At 33.2% G+C, this 8,932-nt stretch overlaps 1 long non-coding RNA gene across 1 annotated transcript; it reads right to left on the minus strand.

The window, feature by feature from the left end:
- Positions 1–6,392: 6,392 nt before the first annotated feature.
- LOC135757613 (uncharacterized) lies at positions 6,393–8,553 on the minus strand. Its single transcript, XR_012336615.1, has 2 exons — positions 7,251–8,553; positions 6,393–6,835 (listed from the first exon to the last, which is right to left on the minus strand). It is a non-coding gene; the product is annotated as an uncharacterized lncRNA (long non-coding RNA).
- Between the last annotated feature and the right edge of the window lie 379 nt (positions 8,554–8,932).

An 8,932-nucleotide genomic window follows, 5' to 3' on the forward strand; every position in this document is an offset into this window, starting at 1 on the left:
CCATTTGAGAATATATTTCCCAGTATGTATACGGTTAAAAGATGGCTGTGTCTCATATGACCTTGTTATTTGTAAACGCTGTGACTATACAAATCACAACATATAAATAGGAAAATGTGGCGTTATTTTGTCACTTATTGGGAGCGGTATGCTAGCTGGAGCCATATACTTCAAGTCTTTGTGCTAAGCTAGGCTAGCGGTGGGTGCGTCATACAGAGATACAGGGTGCACGGAGATGAAAAGGGTATGTATGGATGTATCTAAATCTGGGGGATACGTTGAATAAGCTAAAATCCCAAAAAGTTGGTGTGTTTCTTTAAATTTTTATATTTTTGGTATAAAACTAAATCTACAATGCAAAAAATGATTTTCAAGAAAAACAAATTCTTAGTATTTTTGTCTTGTTTTCAGTAAAAAAAATTCAGATTAAGATGCTTAATTAAGATGCTTTTTCTTGATGAGCATAACGACCCTAGAAAATAAGTCCGAAAAAAATTCAAAGAAAATTTTAGACCAAAAATATCTAATTTAAGTGATTTTGTGCATAAAACAGGCAAAACAATATGCCAATGGGGTGAGCAAATTTTTCTTGAATTTTTCTTGAATTTATTGTTAATGAAAAATTTTCAAGATTTTTTTGCTTACCCCATTGGCAGATTTTTTTATTTATTTTTTGCTTGTTTTATGCACAAAATCACTTAAATTTGATATTTTTAGTCTAAAAACTAGACTTATTGTCTTGGGTCGTTTTGCTCATTAAGAAAAAACCTCTTAATTTAAGAATTTTTGATATTTTTACTAAAAACTACACAAAAATACTATGAAAATTTTGTCTTGAAAATAATTGTTTCTCTGTAGTTTAGATATTTGTACTGAAAACAAAACAAAAAAGAAAGTAATTTCTTGACTTATAGTATACTGTAAAAAAAAAGTTACATTTAATGTACTAATTTTAAGTTTTGACTTGTTAGTTATTTCAACTTATCACAATTTTAAATTGTTTTTAACATAAAAATATATATTGATTTGATATAATTTTTACAGTTTACTTGTTAGAAAATATATAAAAATACTATATAGAAAAAGATAGAAAAAAGCTGCATGAAAATTCTTTAAAAGTCTCTTGTGCTCTTCAAAAATATCAGCATGTGGGTTTGGATACGTAAATAATAAACATTTTTATTTTATTTTAGTTGCGCTAATCCTTTAAAAGAGTATTAAACAGAACACACCCTCTTAAAGAAGTAGTTTCTCTGTATGCTTTACTCACTGGTACACAAAGGCAGCGATATGCATATGCGATATGCACTATGTTTGCAGTACCCGTCCATGGTTACAAATGTTTTGTTGATATTTGCTCAATGTTTAACTTTCTATTTAAGAGTAAAACATTTACAGCCACGGTATGCTGTGGTTATGCAGTAAGCTACCTTTCAGGACTGATCTCTGGTGTAACCTAGAGCCCTGTCTTTTAGCCAAACACCCTTGACCAAAAACACATGCAAAAACAGATGCAGAATAACACCGCTATAATAGTAGCAACTTGCCACTCCAAGGTTCAAAGTAAAAACTTTGCATTGCGCCGATGGCGATGACCCATGGTGCCGAAATCACAAGGCTGCAGGCCAAATCCGAATGCATTCACAGCAGTTGCAGGGTTATCGGGTCCAGTTCTGAAGGATGATTTTAAAAACCGCAAACATCATCACAGCCCCTGACTGAAAATCTAATTGGACTGAACCATATTTATGAAAACATGGAACAGATGGAGCGGATTAACGCTAATATAATGACTAATAAACAGCCTGTTGTGATCGGAACAGCAATTTCCATGATCCACGAGGCTTCTGAAGTAATACCACATGAGGGTTACTACACTAAAAACTTGCAAATGCAATTTACAGGGTAGGAAAATCCTCGAAAACATGGAATTTTGGGATGCATGTCAGGAGAGGGGTTTTGTAGACAATACCTCTCTCAGTTTGATTTTGGCATGTAAAACATTCAGTGCTGCATTTTTGCAACATACAGCGTTGTCTTATAAGATGCAATTTTTTTATTATTTATATATAGAAACTTCAAGCCGCACACAAATAAAGTTAGACACATAAACCAATCACAGATTTACTAAACTAAACTAACTAAACAGACAGCCCACAGCATTTCGTGGCATAGTCACAAAATATTTATTTGTGTTTATTTTTTCATGTCAATGAGCACAAATTTCTTTTTCGTGTCACTCAGCACTAAATTCTATATTTTTTTTATCATGTTCCAGAACACGACTTTCCTTTTCGTGTCATTTCATGTAATGTTGAATTTCCGTGGCATAGTCACGGAATTTTGTGCTCATTTTTCCGTGGCATTCTCAAGGATCTCCGCATTTTTCCGTGGCCCTGCTACGGACTGTCTTTTTCCGTGGCATTCTCATGGATTGGTTACTCAACTGTTTTGTCCTATTTTCTTACCATTTTCATTCGGTTTAGGGTTAGATTTACATGAAATGACATCCCTACCCAAACCCAACTCTAACCCCAACGCCAGGCGACAATTGTTTAAAGTTTAGAAAATATAAAAGAATAAATCAGAAAAAAATAGTATAAACCAATAGTTAAAGTGACATACTAACGCGAACACCAAATCTAACCCTAAAATGAAACGAAAATGGTTTGAAAATAGGAAAAAGCAGTTGAGTAACCAATCCGTGAGAATGCCACGGAAAAAGACAGTCCGTAGCAGGGCCACGGAAAAATGTGGAGATCCGTGAGAATGCCACGGAAAAATGAGCACAAAATTCCGTGACTATCCCACGGAACTTTGTGAGATCATGTTGGTTTTTTCAATTTTATTTTCTATTTTTAAATAATTGTTGCTTAGGGTTGGGGTAAGGTTTGGGTTTTGGGTTATGTCTGAAATGTAACAGTAAACAGAACTTACACAAATTGTTGTGCTCTGGGAATGAAAAACAATACTAAAAACAATTTGTAGAAATTTGTGCTGAGTGACATGGAAAAGAAGGAAAATTAAAATAAATTAATCAAATAAATAAATAAAATATTTTGTAATTATATCACGAAAGGCCATGAGATTAGGTTGAAACGAAAGAATTTAATGCTATCACGCTAATATATTGAATGCAAGATTTTGAGTTGGATTTATTTCCTTTTTGGGTTTTTTGTATTTTTTATTATTAGTTAGCAATTATGTCGAACTTAATTTCTTCATTGTGTGCAATGCATTCTTGGATTTTTTAACCGTTCGCAAATATAGATCTAGAAATTATTTTTCTATGGCGACACTTGCAATCTATTTACAGTATTGTTTAATATAAATTCACTTCACATCTCTTATATTGAATCCTGCTTCTCAAGAATTTCTTACTTTTTAGGCTCCTTTTAGATATAATCCTGCACAATCTCTCTCTGTGTGTTGTTGTTATTAAATGTGAATGACAGATTCTATTACCACATGACTCTCATCTCCTCTCACTGGATCACTGCAAGCCTTTGACTCATTCGTCTTTTATTAAAGCCAATAAATCCCTTCATCCAATTTCTTATCTGAGATAAGGAATTATTAGTTATTATAATTTAGAAACAGTCTAAAAATAGAAAGACATAAAAAAATAGATATATCTAAAAATTGATATAGTTTAGTTTATAGTTTAAAGCTTTATTAATCCCCGAGGGGTAATTGGTTTAAGCTTAGATATAACAGAAGACAAGGTTATATAGACTTGAAGTACAGACACTTACAAACAAGTAGTGTAGTATTATAACTTGTGCAAATAAAATGCCACATTATGGACATGGTACTACAGTATGTAGTTTACATGAATGACATAAATTTTCTTTTTTTTTTCAGGATCAGAGTATCTTTGAATTATCATCTGATATCATAACTACTTCTTTACAAGGCGATAAAACCACAGTAAAAAGTTGGATCAACTAAAAAATTACTTCAAATGGTAACGCCTAAATATTTAAAGTTTTTGCAACTTAATTTTTCTCACTTTAAAGTCGAAATATAATTGAAATGAAAAACTGTCATTTGTTTTGAAATATTGTGTTATGTATTTTTTTTTTTACAAATGACTTATCTGTGAGCTTCAATATAAAAAATCAATGTAACATAATCTTAAAGGTACACTCCACTTTTTTTGAAAATATGCTCATTTTCCAGCTCCCCTAGAGTTAAACATTTGATTTGTACCATTTTGGAATCCATTCAGCCGATCTCCGGGTCTGGCGGTACCACTTTTAGCATAGCTTAGCACAATCCATTGAATCTGATTAGACCATTAGCATCACGCTTAAAAACAACCAAAGAGTTTCGATATTTTTCCTATTTAAAACTTGACTCTTCTGTAGTTACATCATGTACTAAGACAGACAAAAAAAGTAAAAGTTGCAATTCTCTAGGACGATATTACGCAGCACCTGAAAATAGTCCCCTTGGTAACTTTCAATAGCAGGGGACTATTTTCGGGCACTGCATAATATCATTGCGCCTCCTGCAGCCATGTTACAGCACAAAAGTCCTTGATTATTACGCCAGAATGAAAGTATAGTTCCTAGCCATATCTCCTTAAAAAAATCACAACTTTTAATTTTCTGTAGTACACGATGTAACTACAGAAGAGTCAAGTTTTAAATAGGAAAAATATCAAAACTCTTTGGTTCTTTTTTAGTGCAATGCTAATGGTCTCAGATTCAATGGATTGTGCTAAGCTATGCTAAAAGTGGTACCGCCAGACCCGGAGATCAGCTGAATGGATTTCAAAACAGTAAAAATCAAATGTTTAACTCTAGGGGAGCTGGAAAATGAGCATATTTTCAAAAAAGTGGAGTGTTCCTTTAAATCAAAAACGCAAATCTCCTCCCATCCTTGAAATGATCTCTCTTTACTTCCGGTATGGTATGGTATGGCAGGTGGGCGGAGTCCGGGAAAACATTGCAGCGATTAGCAATTAGCAACATGACCCAACTTCAAAAGATCCAAGCAGTTCTTGGTAGAAAAATTCAAGTCCCTACATTTCCCTCTCACCATCGAAAAACAAGAAGATCGTTATATCTGTTTCATGGCGACTTTAAGTGAAAATGTTTCATAAAAACTTCTTTTTTTAGGTGTTACCAACTAAAATAATTTTTTAGTTGATCCAGTTTTTTTCTTTTTACAGTGAAGTTGTTTACTTCTCTCTCTCTTTCTATCTCTCCCCCTTTCTCTCTCGCCCCCCTCATGCTATAATGAAAGCATCTAATGTTTCTCTGTAATATTTAGCACATGGCATGCTGCTGTACTACATATCTGTATTTGAATTGTCTTATTGTTTAGAGACATTATGAGCGCGTGTGTGTGTGTCTCTACAGATCCCTCCTTATTTATTTATTGCAGTGGCTCAGAACAACTTCCTCATTTATTCCATTAACAAAAATCACCACGGTAGTACAATGTGTTTTATATGGTACAATAGAAACACTATGTTTTTGGGGCATAATCATCAAATAACAATTTAGCCTAAAGAAAATAGGATAACAGAAATCTGCTCATATGTCTTTCTGTCAGGATGGAGCTTAAGCTCCATACCGATTTAAAACATCAGAGTTTGTGTGTGAAGACATTCATTGAAAATTCATTGAAGACATTCATTGAAAATTCATGTTTTATTCAGATGAATGTTTGATGTGCGCTTGTAATATTTCTGGATCTGTCTTTGTGTCTGTGAGTGGACGTGTGTGATTTGAACCATGGTCCATAAACGCTGGTTGTCGTGGAAACCTCTGCTAGTCCGCAGCTGGTGTACGACAGCAGATGATGGCTGTAAAAATGTGCATACGCCCACATACACACACACTGTAAAAAATAATATGCCCCATCTACTCAATAAAATTGTGGCAACAGATTACAAGCAATATCATTAATTACATTAAACAAATCAATATTGATTTAGATTTACTCTATAAACTCCTTAATATTTACATATTCAAAAAGCCAAACTGCAATTTGCAATTAAAATTTTTATTAAAATTTAAACAAAAATATTGGGTATACTAGACAAAGATCTAGCACTATACAATAAAAAATATTATGTGATATCTACTCAATAAAAGTGTGGCAACAGATTACAAGCAATATCATTAATTAAATTCAATAAATAAAAATTGTGTTAGAATCACTCCATAAACTCTTTAATAGTAACCCATTCAAAAAGGTAATCTGCAATTTGCAATTAGAAATTAATTTAAATTGAAACAAAATATTGGGTATACAGGACAAAGACCTAGCACTATACAATAAATTCTATTCAATTATACTATTTTAATTTAACATCATCCATTAATATTTTTATTAGTAATGAGTATTATATCTGATTTCAGAATGACAGACAAAGATGAATCAATTCTTATTTTATTGCAGTCAAAAGAACAGGAAAGCATCTCATTTTAATGATGTATTTGTAACAGTGTAAACTTCAAAAAGTATTTTACAGTCTTTAAAGAAAACCGTCCACATTTCCCGACGAAATGTTCCATGTTTGTGTTCTGTTACATTGATTAACAACCAGAACATCAGACAGCAGTTTAGACTTACTGTACTGTAATCAGTTTATAAACTTTGAAGAATCCAGCTCCAAGAAAAGTTTCTGAAACACCTGAAAAGATGCCTGGGATACTGGAGATTCAATGCATAGATCCAAGGATAAAGCATGCCCTGTGAACACCTTTAAGGCCTCAATAACAATCCCAGCATCCTTTGGGCTTCCACTCCTAGAAGATCCATTCTTTACAATTACAGCCATCACAAGCTGCTCAAGTCCCGCCTCTTCATCTTTATCCTGCAACATTAAACAGCAAATATGTCTTAAAACCTTTATAAATGTATACAGCTTGAATATTGAAATAATCCACACATTAAACTTGTATATTAAAATGTTTTAAAGAAAACTGGAAGATATGTGCAATGGAGTTCATCTGAGTTTGTGGCTTATTAGGTATGTTTGAAATGTGCAATAATATTGAAAACTGATAAAAAAAATTCTCATTGGAATCACAAATAATATCAAAAAATGTTTGAAAAGATATATAATCTATATTTATAATTAGGGCAAATCTTTTCCCTACATTTTTTTCTGTCACACGACAGTCACATATTTATTTGTTAACCAAGTTACTCACATGTGTATATACACACACATACACTATATACACAATATAATATGTACAATATATTTATTTAATAATATTCCTCACCTTTTGTTGTGAATAAAGTTCTCCCTCAGCAATGTTTCACGTTGCCTGCAGGAAGCTGCAGTAACGTTACTTTACAGGCCTTCATGAACACACAATTTAGATAATAGGTCGCGAAATTAATAGTGAATGTTCAATTTACATTATGTAGAAAGCTTAAACATTTTAAAAAGACAACTTATACATTTAATATCTTACTCACCTTTTGTGGAATTAAATGAATAATGTTATATTTCCCCTCAGTAATGATACTGTACTCGCGGGAAAATTCAACACAGGGCGTCGCAATTGAGCACACAATTAATTTACAGCGAAGAATAGTTTTACATTACCAATTTATTCGAATACTTTGTGGATATAATTAACACAAAACTAAATAAACCGAAAAAGACCGCAGTAAAGTCACATTTATTTTTATAATACGAACCAAGCGAGAGAGCGAGCAGAATTTGTCATAATAGATACATACATGATACATATCTATGAGAGTTAGTGATAAGAGAACCCACCCATTCAGAGGAACAGTATGATTGGTCAGTTTTTCTGTCACTCAAAATGAGTTGAATCTGGACCACCAATCGCAGCATGCGAATCGACGAATGCATCCTAGATATGCGACCTCCTGGGTCCTAAAGCTGAAGTTACGTCCAAACCCAGTTCATATTAATCCTTATTGTAATTAATATTTACAAATTACAAACAAATTATACAAAGAAACCCTGCTTATAGACTTATAAGACTAAAGATTGCCCGTTAAATTTACCCGAAATGAATTTTATCCACAGTTTAAACACTACATTGACGTCACAGCCAGCGGAGATTTTCAGCGACACTGGCCGAGGTGAGGCGACGTTGTCCGGTATATTTACGCGCGGAGCTCCCGCTGATTATCTGGAGCTCCCATCGCCACAAAACTCGAAGGAAATGTTTAAATAGGCGATATCTTTATGAACCTACTGCAGATTCTTGTTTAAAAAACATACATTCTCGACTGAAATGCTTTCAAAACTTTGAATTTTGGCACAATAACAGAAATATTTCCTAAATCCGTCTGCTCAGCGCTCACGACCTGCAATACAACCCGGAATGGTTTTTGATTTAAAACAGCTCATTAATATTACGTTGGATTTATTCAGTATTCGCTACATGCGCAGATACACAATAAGAATAGCTAAATCCTTCACAAAAACAATAAGTTGTTTTTATTCCAGTCATTTTTAAAGAATTTTAACACAAAAAAAATAACAAACTACATGAAATTAATTTTATTAAATAAAGTTTACATATTCAATTTCATAAAATCTACAAGCCTGCAGAATGAATTTTTACAGTGCACACACACACCCTATATCTTCGTAAATATTACACACACACCTTCGGCGGACAGGGAGTGTTTACTCAATACAAACCAACTTGCACAGCACCGTGACACTGGAAGCGATGTCTGTCCTTGATCAATATAATCAAGCTTAATTTGGTTCTGGCCTGCAATTCTCGCTCTAACGCCAAACAATATCGAGGCAAAGCAAAAGTAGAGTTTACAATACTCTCTGACGTAAGATTATATTTCAAAATACACAGCTTGAAGTCACATAATGTAACAATTTGGAGTATAAAGCCATATACAAGACAAAGACATTTATAGATAATCAAAAGTAAAGACTGGGTGATTCTAGTCTGTCTAT

The sequence above is a fragment of the Paramisgurnus dabryanus genome, chromosome 4, assembly GCF_030506205.2.
Source record: "Paramisgurnus dabryanus chromosome 4, PD_genome_1.1, whole genome shotgun sequence".
Classification (NCBI taxonomy): domain Eukaryota; kingdom Metazoa; phylum Chordata; class Actinopteri; order Cypriniformes; family Cobitidae; genus Paramisgurnus; species Paramisgurnus dabryanus.